Source organism: Archocentrus centrarchus, chromosome 3 (assembly GCF_007364275.1).
Source record: "Archocentrus centrarchus isolate MPI-CPG fArcCen1 chromosome 3, fArcCen1, whole genome shotgun sequence".
Lineage (NCBI taxonomy): Eukaryota > Metazoa > Chordata > Actinopteri > Cichliformes > Cichlidae > Archocentrus > Archocentrus centrarchus.
In genome coordinates this window covers 1,759,050-1,771,329 of record NC_044348.1, presented here as the reverse complement: position 1 = coordinate 1,771,329, position 12,280 = coordinate 1,759,050, and the positions used below count along the sequence as shown (strand labels likewise).

Sequence of the window (12,280 nt, the reverse complement as noted above, 5' to 3'; positions counted from 1 at the left end):
GCGCGTGCGTATCTCTCTGCTAATCCTGTTGAATCTATTTCATTTGATAACTTCATCAGTGCCTTTAAGGCAGTTTTTGATCATCCTCTTCGGGAGGATGAGATTGCTCGTCGGCTTTTTGCACTCCGCCAGGGAGATAAGTCTGTGGCGGAGTTTTCCATTGACTTCCGCGTTTTGGCCGCTGAGTCCGGGTGGGACACAAGACCCCTAAAGGGAGCGTTTTACCAAGCCTTGGCTAGTCCCATTAAGGATGAATTGGCTACTCGCGATGAGCCCGCCACATTAGAGGAGCTGATCGCACTTGCGATAAGAATAGACAACCGCTTGCGGGAACGCGCGCGGGAACGCGGCTACAAGACACGATCACCACGCTCCCGGGTTTCCCTGTCGGATTCGCCCCGCGTTACCGCCTCCTGTTCCGCGGTGGAGGGGATGCCACTCCTCCCGGAGGAACCGGCTGGGGAACCCATGCAGCTAGGCCGGGCTAAATTAACCCCAGAGGAACGGCAACGCAGGCTGTCAGCGCGGCTCTGTATTTATTGTGGTTCACCGGGCCATTTTGTGGCAACCTGTCCTGTGCGGCCAAAAGACAGGGCCCGCCAATAGTCACGGGGATATTGGCGGGTGGTGTGCAGTCTATGACGACGTTCCCCCGCATGCAGCTTAAGGCCACCCTTAGTTTCAACCATGCGGATCTGCCTTTGTTAGCGTTGTTAGACACCGGTGCTGAGCAAAATCTGTTGGACTCTCAAGTAGTTAAGCAGCTAGATATCCCCACAGTTCTCCTCGATCAGCCTGTATCGGTCATTGCTTTAAACGGTCTTAAGCTCTCCTCCATTGCTCGCCAAACTGTCCCCATTCCTCTCACGCTTTCTGGCAACCACAGAGAATCTATCCAGTTTTTTGTTTTTGACTCCCCCCAAAACCCTCTAATCTTAGGTTACCCCTGGTTCGCTTCCCACAATCCCCATATTGATTGGCAACAGCGAAGAGTCTTGAGTTGGAGCCCCTTTTGTTCCTCTCATTGTTTAGAGTCAGCCATTTCCCCCGACTCTCCCATTCAACCTACGCAGGAGACCACTGTACCAGATTTAGCCTCAGTGCCCCCGGTTTATCACGATCTCGCCCCTGTGTTTAGCAAGGCCCGTGCACTGTCGCTCCCCCCTCACCGTCCTTACGACTGTGCTATTGACCTTCTCCCTGGAGCACCTCTTCCTTCCAGTCGGCTTTATCAGCTCTCCGGGCCTGAGCGGCAGGCCATGGAAAGTTACATTAAAGACTCCCTAAGTGCTGGTATCATCCGTCCCTCCTCGTCCCCTCTTGGGGCGGGGTTTTTCTTTGTGGACAAGAAGGATAAGACACTAAGACCTTGCATAGATTATAGGGGCCTGAATCTCATCACCATAAAGAACAAGTATCCTCTCCCTCTATTGAACTCGGCCTTTGACCCTCTTCATCATGCTACAGTGTTTACTAAGTTGGACCTGCGTAATGCATACCATTTAGTCCGAATTAGGGAGGGGGATGAATGGAAGACCGCATTTAACACTCCACTAGGACACTTCGAATATTTAGTAATGCCTTTTGGACTGACAAATGCACCAGCAGTGTTCCAGGCGTTGGTTAATGATGTGCTGCGGGATTTCTTGAACAAGTTTGTTTTTGTTTATTTGGATGACATCCTGATTTTCTCCAGGAACCTCGAGGAACACCGCGGGCATGTGCGGCAGGTGCTTCAGCGCCTCCTTGAAAACAAACTATTCGTCAAGGCAGAGAAATGTGAGTTTGACACTAACAGCATAGCCTTTCTGGGCTACATCATTGAGGAGGGACAAATAAAGACAGATCCAACCAAGGTCAAAGCTGTAGTAGAGTGGCCTACACCCACCTCTAGAAAGGAGTTGCAACGCTTTCTGGGCTTTGCTAACTTCTATCGACGGTTCATCCGCAATTACAGCCAGACTGCGCTGCCTCTAACTTCTCTCACCTCTGTTTCCAGGCCCTTTGTGTGGACTCATGAGGCTGACCGGGCCTTTCAGTGTTTGAAGGAGAGATTTTGCTCTGCACCAGTGCTTGTTCACCCTGACCCCGACAAACAGTTCATCGTTGAGGTGGACGCATCTGAATCAGGAGTGGGTGCTGTCCTCTCTCAACGTGCAGACCCTGGGGGTAAGCTGCACCCTTGTGCCTTTTTCTCCAAACGCTTAACTCCAGCTGAGAGAAACTACGACGTTGGCAACCGTGAGTTACTGGCTATTAAGTTGGCACTGGAACAGTGGAGACACCTATTGGAAGGAGCTGTGCACCCTTTTATAATTTGGACGGATCACCAAAATCTAACTTACCTCCGAACGGCAAAAAGACTGAATGCTAGACAGGCCCGGTGGCAGTTGTTTTTAGGGAGGTTCAATTTCTTGCTCTCATACCGTCCTGGTTCTCGCAATGCTAAACCTGACGCTCTCTCCCGTCAATTTTCCACAGACTCCAGCCCTTCGGTGCCCGAGCCCATTCTACCCCCCTCATGTGTGGTCGGGACACTCACCTGGGAGATCGAGAACCTTATCCACCAGGCACAAGAAGGGGAACCGGATCCAGGAACTGGGCCTCCGGGCCGGCTCTATGTGCCACAGTCTGCCCGTTCTAAGGTAATACACTGGGTCCACACCGCCCGGTTTTCTTGCCATCCTGGTGTAAGTCGTACCATCTCTCAGCTTAGGAGACTGTTTTGGTGGCCCTCTCTTGAAAGAGATGCTCGGGCATATGTGTTGTCTTGCTCCATCTGTGCCAGCAGTAAGTCGAGAACTCAACCCTCGTCTGGTTACCTTCATCCTCTCCCCGTTCCGGGCCGGCCCTGGTCCCATATTGCACTAGACTTTGTCACCGGGCTTCCACCCTCAGCAGGCAACACAGTGATTCTCACTGTCATTGACCGGTTCTCAAAAGCGGCCCATTTTATTCCCTTGCCTAAACTACCTACAGCACTGGAGACAGCGCAGTTAGTTGTCAACCATGTTTTTCGTCTACACGGCATACCAGTAGATATTGTGTCAGACCGAGGGCCACAGTTCTCTTCCCAAGTGTGGAAGGCATTTTGTAAGGCACTAGGAGCTTCAGCCAGCCTTTCCTCCGGCCATCACCCACAGACAAATGGCCAAACTGAGCGCGTTAATCAGGAGCTGGAGGCAGCGCTTCGTTGCGTCACTGCCTCTGAACCTACATCCTGGAGCACTCATCTTCCCTGGATTGAATACGCACACAACACCCACACCTCCTCTGCCACGGGATTTTCTCCATTTGAGGCATCATTAGGCTACCAACCCCCTCTGTTTCCCTCACAGGAGAGCGAGCTCAGTGTGCCTTCTGTCCAACTCCACCTCCGCCGCTGTCATCGGGTGTGGCGGAAGGCTAGAACGGCCCTCCTCCGTACGGCTGACCAAAACCGCCGCATTGCGGACCGCCGGCGCGCCCCGGCGCCCAGGTATCAAGTGGGTCAGAAGGTTTGGCTGTCTTCGCGGGACATTCCTTTAAAGGCCGCTACTCGGAAACTGGCACCCCGATTTCTCGGCCCCTTTAAGGTGGACAGGGTCATCAACCGGTCTGCAGTTCGCCTCCAGCTGCCCCCCTCCTTGCGGGTGCACCCGACATTCCACGTGTCCCAAGTGCGGCCGGTGTCCTCTAGTCCTCTGTGCCCTCCTGCCGTTCCCCCGCCTCCCGCCCGGTTTGTGGATGGGGACCCAGTCTTCACGGTCCGGCAGGTGCTGGATGTGCGTCGCCGGGGGCGGGGCTTCCAGTATTTGGTGGACTGGGCCGGTTATGGCCCGGAGGAGCGGTCATGGATTCCCCGCTCGTTCATTCTGGATCCATCTCTCCTCGCTGACTTCTACCGGCGTCGTCCTGGGGGGCCCGGGCGGCCGCCGAGTGGCGTCCGTTGAGGGGGGGGTGCTGTCAGGAGTCGGGGCGGGCCATGTTGTTGGGAGTGTTTTCTGTCTTCCAGGTGGTTCATTGGGGAAGGCAGCTGTTCCCGGTTACTCATCAAGGTTAGGAGTATATAGGAGGGGCTGAGACGCTGACTCATCGCCAGATTGTTGTTCTGCTCTTCGTGTGATCCTCCCGAGTGAACCAGCCCTCGCTTCCCGGCTCTGGATTCCTACCTGTGATCGGCGTTTTCACCACCACACCGGAACCCCTTCACCCGGTCCAGCTCCTCCTGTCTTCCCCTGCCTGCCTGCCCCTCGGACCACCTCGCCCTGACTCACTCGCCAGCCTCATCCCCGACCTGACCGTTAAGGTTGAGAGCCCAATTCTCCGTACTTGCCAGAAAGCCCTCACTAACCCCTCTTGTCCCTGTCAGTATTATTTTCTATTAAAGACTCTGTACCGTTCACTGTTGCCTCTGCGTCTGGGTCCGTTTTCTGCCGGCCATCATGACAAAGACAACGCAACAAAAAACTATGTCAGCTTTGAGAAGTGCACAACAAGAGTACCCTTCAAACAAGCATCAAGGCTACAGAATGTAAAAATGTGCTGTTTTATTCATCAAAGACAGCAGTGGTGTAGCTGTGGCTACAGCACTTACTTCTAGACATCAAGTTAAGTCTTCCATATTAAGCACTTGTCAAAGCAGGAGAAGAATGGTCAAGCAGATGTTTTAGTCACAAATACTTTACACATGTCTATAAAGTAACCATTCATAATGCAAAGTGAAGGATTAAGGTGCAGAAAGTCAAAATAACTGTGACAAGGTTAGCAATCTAGGCCCTGCTGGGACTAATCTATACCAAGCATGAATTTGCTAATGCCAATATAAGGTGCTTCAGTATAAAAGCACTGGGGAGAATATCAAGTACCTGGAAAAACTTTGTACAAAGTCTTGACCTAAATTTCAAAAGATGTTTTTGAATGCAGGCAAAGTTTAAGGCAACCTCTCTCTCTCCCTCTGGTATGAGTGATGTATTGGTTATGGATGATTAAACACAACCAATGATGGATGGTGATGCAGCAGCATGAGACGCAGCAGTGACAGACTTTACCTGCTGGCAGCTGATACTATTAACCTCAATATCTGATTATAGATAATCAAACAAAAGAAGTAATGTGGCAAAAACACTTGACCAAACGGCAGTTCGAACTATGGCTGGCTTAAATTTCTGAGAACATGTTTTTTTTTTAATAGTTTCATATGTGATGCAGGTACTGGAGATGCAAGATATAGAAATGTGGTAGCACCAGGTCTATACGTAGACTGAAGACAATACTGTGCAAAAATCTTGAGCCACCTGTCATTCTAAAAACCCTGAAAATGAATATTTGGTATGACCACCTTTACTCTTCAGCACAGCCTGAACTCTCTTTGGCAGCTTTCTGGTCATTTCTTTTAGCAGTCTTCAGTTCTACAGGCTTCTTAAAGGACATTCACAGCTCTTCTTTGGAGGCTGCCTTTTGTTCTGTTCTTGCACTGCTTCAATAATATTGAGGTCCGGGCTCTGAGGAGGCCAATCCATGGCTGACAGTGTTCCACTGTGTGTTTTTCTATCCATGTTTGCTTTTACTGCATTGACAGTGTGACTGGGATCATTGTCATGCTGAAGAATGAAGCCATTGCCAATCAGACGCAGACCATGGCATTGCACGGTGGTAAAATCTCTGCCAAATCAAGCATGCAGAGCTACCTGCTGTGGGGACTCGTTGTGAATAAGGGAGCAATACTTGTACTGTAGCTTGTATTGTTTTCATGGCTGCAGTTGGATATTTAACATGTGAGTCTATGAGGGATGATTTGTTTTTGGAGCCAACCTCAAGTGGCAGTTGGAAGAAATTAAGTTTTGGCACTTCTGCACTGGCTTTGTTTTCCAGCCCCAGAGGTTGCTGCTTGGTCCATACACAGAGCTGTGCATGAAATTATATTGTGTTTTATTCTCATGATCAGGAGTAGATTTCGATTACAGACTATATAAAGCCAGTATGCAGACAGTATCACACAGAATTTGAAACAAAACCTCCTTTTGCTTGAAAAACATCAAGACATGTACAGAGTTCATCATTTTTTTTGAGCTTTTACCACTATATCTGCAAAGAGTTGAAGAACTGCTGAAGATTTAACCAAGCCACTTCATCTGTCAATCACTAATCAATGAACCACATTATGGTTCCAGTGAACATTCTCTCTTTTTCGAGTGTTTTTCGGGGGGGGGGGGGGGGGGGGGGGGGGTGTTCTGACTGACTTGTCTTTTTTTTCTGCACTCACTGTTCCACTTACTGAATATTACACTGCAGTCTGATTTTAGCAATAGAGCCTAAGCTATCAGATGAACCCATTTGCAGAAGCTCCTGCACACCTTATCTTTCATTGACAGGTTTTGCTCTCCACCTTGGTGACACGCTAACAGCTGAGCTGCAATTTAAGCATGAAGTGTAACAGAAGAAAAAAATAGCTGCAGGGTGGAGGAAAAAAAAAATCTCTCACCTTTACTAAATTTCAAGGTCATATTTTAATATACAGATGTCAAAATGAATACTGGAATCACTGGTCCCTGACTCTAGTCGTATGTGTGATGTTACCACCCTGTGTAAAGTATTATCACAGGGAAGTGCTAATGCAGAGCCTTGTGGGAATTAAATAGCATGTCTCCAGGAAACCTGATCTTACCAACATGCCTTGTCTCCCAGCCTGATCTTTTAATTCCCTATTTAGCAGAGAAGCATTCTTAAGGCTCTGAGTTTGCCTTCAATGCCTTCATGCATTTGTTTGCATTCTTTTTCAATTTATTTTTGAACTTTTATTATTCAGCTTCTTAACCGTGGAGTCTGGCAGTCTTGTTTTAGTAACGTCTTTAGGGTTTTTGAGAGCCAGTGGTCTGAATACTGCACCCTTGTGAACTCGGCAGACCACACAGCGGCTGCAGAACAATGTGAGAATCAGAAAATTACAGCCTTCATTGGTCAGGCATTGACTGTGGCAAGCCTACACTCAGCAAAGTTTTACTTCAATCCTGAAGGATAAGTTCACTCAAAGTGGAACAGAGCAGAAAAAAATCTGACTCTGATGTGAATTAGCCCAGGAAAAAACATGCTCGTCTACAGTGCTTGTGAAGCCAACTCAAAAACTGAACATACAGATTTTGCTGTGATCTTTTAATTATTTGGCATTAGCAACTGATTCACTGTTTTTTGTTTTGTTTTGTTTGTCCTTTTGATGGTGGCTTTGTGGACTGTTTTTCGGTCTCGCTGTTTCTTGTTTCCTTTTTTTGATTTGATCTCAATGACAGCCGACATCAGCTGATGACTCAGCTAATTCTATACATCCAACAGGCTAATCCCATATAGGCCACACTATTTAAGCTGCTTTACCCTGCCCAGAGATGCTGTGCACCTGCAAGCAGCTTTGCAATCCACCTCCAACTCAGCTACTTTTACCTAATCAGTGTTATATCTGCTGCCACGAATGCTTGCTCTGTTCTGTGAGTCTTGCTGCTACTCTTCCTGTCTCCAGCTTTCTACATCTGCATATGGAAGAGTAGGAAGGTCCCAGAACAGCTATGCTGCCCAATAATTTAACATTAGTGGTCCTGACTAAACTACATTAAGCTTTCAGTTAGAACAGATAATTTTCTCATGTGGCACCATGTATTTAATTAAATAGGAGTTTTCACATTGGCAAAAAATATGCAGTATCTCACAAAAAGAGAATCATATAACTTTGTGTTTTTTTATTGTTATGCTTTTCCACTCATATTCTCAATTCTATACTTTTTTTTGTGTGAAATTTAAGCAATAGCACCCGTGTAGCTATTTGTTACTTCACAATCCACCCCTTCAGTCTGAGCACCTTTCCAGCTTTCCAATCAATTCTTGAGACCTCTCAGTGTACCGAAACTTGATTAGGTCAATTCACACACACAGCCACTCGCTGGATAACCTTCCATGGAGAAAAAGCGCCAAGCATCCAAACTGAGTAAAATACGTTTTTGTGTTCTGGCAGATGACTATGAGATGAGCTCCCAAATTCAGTTTTGTCTAAAACCAGATGCCACCCACCAACTGAGGACACATCCTGCCTTTTTTCCCAGCAGACAATGACTCTGAGCTTACAGCTAATTAGTGTTTGTGGATGGTATTCCCTGGGAACATGTAATCCTACTCTTACTTGTTCAATGTGCACCTCAATTGCTCATCTTTCTTTTCCAGTAGAGTTTTCTTTTGGCTCCCTTGCATCAAGCTGAAGACATTATCCTTTAATATTTTGTTGTCTGCCTTCTTAAGAATTCAACTCAGCCATAAATAACAAAACACAACTGCAAACTAGAGCCAAAAGATGGCGCCCCCTTCCTTTTTTGTTGTGTTGAGCCAAAGTGGAAAGCTGTACATGGATGCTGGAGATTCTCATTTTGGATGACTGGTGGATGGAGCTAACCTAGAGCCTGTGCTTGGTAAACCAGCCACATGTTGCAAGTTTTCTTTACCAGCACGTTACAGACTGTGCACCCTGATAGTACATGTCATCGAAAAGACTTCCAGTCTTATAGAGGTCTACAGGAATGCATCCCTTGGACTTGACCTCTGTCAACACTATCCCAATGACTTTATGGGCTCAGTCATACATTTCTGGTCATACTGCATGAGATGTTGAATCTACTTTTTTATTTTTGGTGATTCTAAGTTTCAGAAAGGTGGATTATCCAGGGTATTCTCGCTGGCTGACGACTTGTGATTGATAAATCTTTAGGTCAGTTATTCATGAGAATCTTTTTCCCCCATAACAAAGGGGAAAGTACAAACAAAATAATAATAAAAAGAATCGGAATCAGTGCATTTCTAATAAAACTGGATCCCAGATATAAGAAGAACCACAAAAGAAGAACCACAAAATCATTGGGACAGAACAGATGAATTCCTTCCATTGGTTAATATTTTTTTAAGTCTTTGTTGCATAAGACAGTAAAATCTTTCCTGATCATGCATGACAGTGAAAGACTTTCTTCACCGTGGGGACGAGAGGACAATTTCAAGAGCCTGACTGTTATTTCTTTTCAGCATCTCCTTCTCTGTCTCTGTGCAGTCACCCTCGCTATCACTCCACCCAACTGTGTAAGCCACAGATGAATCCAACATGTCAAAGCTGTATAAAATTATAGGATAATTTGGGGGCTCATTAATAACCCTTCTAGTTCAGCATCAACACTGGTGAGAAGCTGCTGTCCCATTCACTTGGAGAACCTCACTCTGGGTGATGATATTCCTTTTATTCCTTAGTTTTACTGTAGCACATCCTTAAAAGCCTCCAACTTCATTGTGTTTCCATCACAAAATAACTCCAGGAAAGAGATGATTCTCCTTACAGTCTGTGAACACCAGAGACACTTCTCTGTGAGAGTGCCAATAGTGTATCTTCAGGGGTACACATAGTTTTAGACAGAAATTGTTGGAAATTTAAAAGAAAAAAAGGAAAAAGATCAATCTGAAACAGGCTACATTATCAGACTTGCACTCTGCCAAAAAAAGAAAAGAGCTACACTCTATCACTGACAGCTCTGTCAAGTCAGATTGTTGCCTCACTTTGTTTGTTTTCACTGAATTACACAAGATAGGAATAACATGAACCCCGTGCCTCGGGTATTACAACCATCACCGCCACAAGAGAGAGCACTGTGTGTCAGTTATACACAGACAGTGGGCTTTAACCCTGAAGTCAGGATGAGACAATCCAGGGTTACCTGAATTTCCAGCTAAGCAGACACCGTCTAGCAGCCTGCTCCTTTTTCCACCTTTTACTGATTGTAAATCCTGCAGCTCAGTCAAACAACCCAGGCAATTGGTGCATGCTGTTTGCCTTTTCTGTCAGGCGACAGCACCTTCATTTAAAGTACGACTTCGCTCCCTCCCTGGCATTCCACAAAGGGCATCTTTCTGCCCTCTGAGAACTAACTAGCAAGCTAATAAGATGGTATATAAACATCCTATCAATGACGTGCACAACAATGAAATTTTCCCATGAAAAATGTCACGTATCAGAGCAGAGAGAGGATATGTGGGTTTACAGTGTAGGTTGCCTTTCTGGTATGTGGAGCAGAGGTTTTCAAATGACAGGCTTTGCTGTCTTTCTGTCACATGTGTGATTTGACCAGACTTGTCCGTCTCATGCTATGAAAAAACACTGAAAAGATGTAAGAGGGAATTTTGGGAAGGGCAGACCTCCAGAATGTCAAACCCAGTGGCAGTCTCCACTGCTCCTGTCTGAGAGACTACACCAGCAACACTCCTTCTATGTGTCTGACGGCATTTCTCATTCAGAAATATGTGCAAGCATTTGCACATTAACAGCAGACAAATCCCATCAAACCTGCATTAGCACACTCTCATCACTCTTCAGGTGATGAACTCTCTCGCCATCACTGAGCTTAGTGAAAACCACTGACAGATCTCCCAGTCCAGACTGCAAAACCTTGACATAACACATTAAAATGACTCTCCCAGCACTTTCTAACAGCAAGGTTAAATGAGAGGTTTTTGTTTGTTTTTTCTCACAGAAAGCTTAACAACCTAAAATATCCTCGGGAAACGGGGTGCACACGGACAGGGTAGTGTTTGGGGTTATTTTTAGCTCTGAAGCGCACGCTCGTGGGGTAAAACAGACGTATCACCGGATCATTTTGAGGCTTAACGTGCTTCGCCTGACTGACGTTTCGTTCGCGGTGATTAAAATGTTCACAAATTTGGCGTTGAGTGCAAACAACCTGTGGCACATACCTAGCTGTCGGGAAGCGAGGAAAGCACCAGAGTCATAGTGGTTCAAAAGCTGCAAGAGTGAATTGTCATTATTGACAGATAAAAATAGGGGAAAAAATGTCAACAAACACACACAGGAGTTAGGAAACAGAGCTAGCATAAGGGATTTCCAGCTTGGTCGAGCGCTAAGTTAGCAGCCTGCAGCTGTTCGGTAAATCCCTGAACCAGCCAGCCGGCCAGCCAGTCACTGTAACGGTTCATCATTTCGCACTTACCCGCTTGTGAACGTCAAATTAGTCCTCCACACAACTTCGGACGGTGTCTGTCGTCTACCGACGTTGTTGCATTACAGAACTGACGAGGTGAGATGACAGGCGCGGGTGGTGTTGTTATTTTATTTTTCCCCCCTCAGAGTCTAACCGTTAGCTGTCCAACCGAGCGAGGCTGTTTCTCCTGTCACTCACTGTGCCGAGCCGGCTGTCCGCTCCGCCGCCATCTTGGTTGTGATGGGAATCCGCCGCCCCCACCCCCCCACTCACACTCACACACACGCCGACACACACACATACACACACACCCCTCGTGCTTCTGTCACTTTGTAGAACATTTAATTGACTTGCACTCATTCCCTGGAGACTCGCTATAACAATAACAGTCTCAATAGAGGTGGACTCAGCATTACACCACACTGTAAAAAATATGATTTTTTTCTTAAAAACCCTGTATTGAATAGATTACCTTTGACAATAATAATAATAATAATAATAATAATAATAATAATAATAAAGATGTACTAAAAGGAATCTGTATTTAAAGGTGCTTATTATAAATCACTGAAATTAACCCTTTATAGAGCAAGTGATTATTTTTGGTAATTTCCACACACTTTATATATGACGCCCACCCTGCGCCTCAGTGAGGTTAGGAAGCATGTGGTCTTGAAGAATGTGATCTTGGCCTAATTTTGTATAAAGTCACAATGTGATAGATAATAGTGATGTTGTAATGAATCTGTTATAATGTTCTAAAATGCCTATTCAAATATATGTGTTTTTCTTTTTTATCGGTTATGGGCAAGGAACAAAATATGATAACTTCATTTACCTTGATTTTCTACATGTACATGAAACATCTTGAAAAATGTCACAAAAAGAATTAAGTCTTGTTACGCCCTCCAATAACGCTCTAAGGTTGAAAATGTTAATTTCAAAGTATTTCAATGAGTGTCCTATTAAGGAATAAAATAGTTTAAACACTTTCCTTTCAAAGTCACGAGCTATTACCTATTAACAGAAGTGAAAGAAAAATGCTTTGAATCTGTGTCTGAAACATCTGTGTATGGTGTTAAAGAGATATCAGCTGAAGTTGAACTATGGCCAGATTGTACTATCATGCAATGGCAATATTCAATCCAAGTTTATTTATATATTAGTACCAAATCACAGCAACAACTGCCTGCTTTATAATGAAAGCTCAAGAGAAAACTTAGAGAGAAAACCACAACAATGACATGATGTCCTATGGGCAAGCACTAGGTGACGGTGGGAAGGAAAAGCTC

The 12,280-nt window shown here is 45.7% G+C and overlaps 1 protein-coding gene across 5 annotated transcripts in view; it reads right to left on the bottom strand.

Moving 5' to 3' along the window:
* LOC115800848 (C-myc promoter-binding protein-like) overlaps positions 1 to 11,213 on the bottom strand; it is a 92,910-nt gene extending 81,697 nt beyond the window's left edge. For all 5 annotated transcript variants that reach the window (XM_030758418.1, XM_030758427.1, XM_030758435.1 and 2 more), the window contains exon 1: positions 10,998 to 11,213. The gene's annotated coding sequence lies outside the window, so the exon portion shown is untranslated. The remainder of the gene's footprint in view (positions 1 to 10,997) is intronic.
* Between the last annotated feature and the right edge of the window lie 1,067 nt (positions 11,214 to 12,280).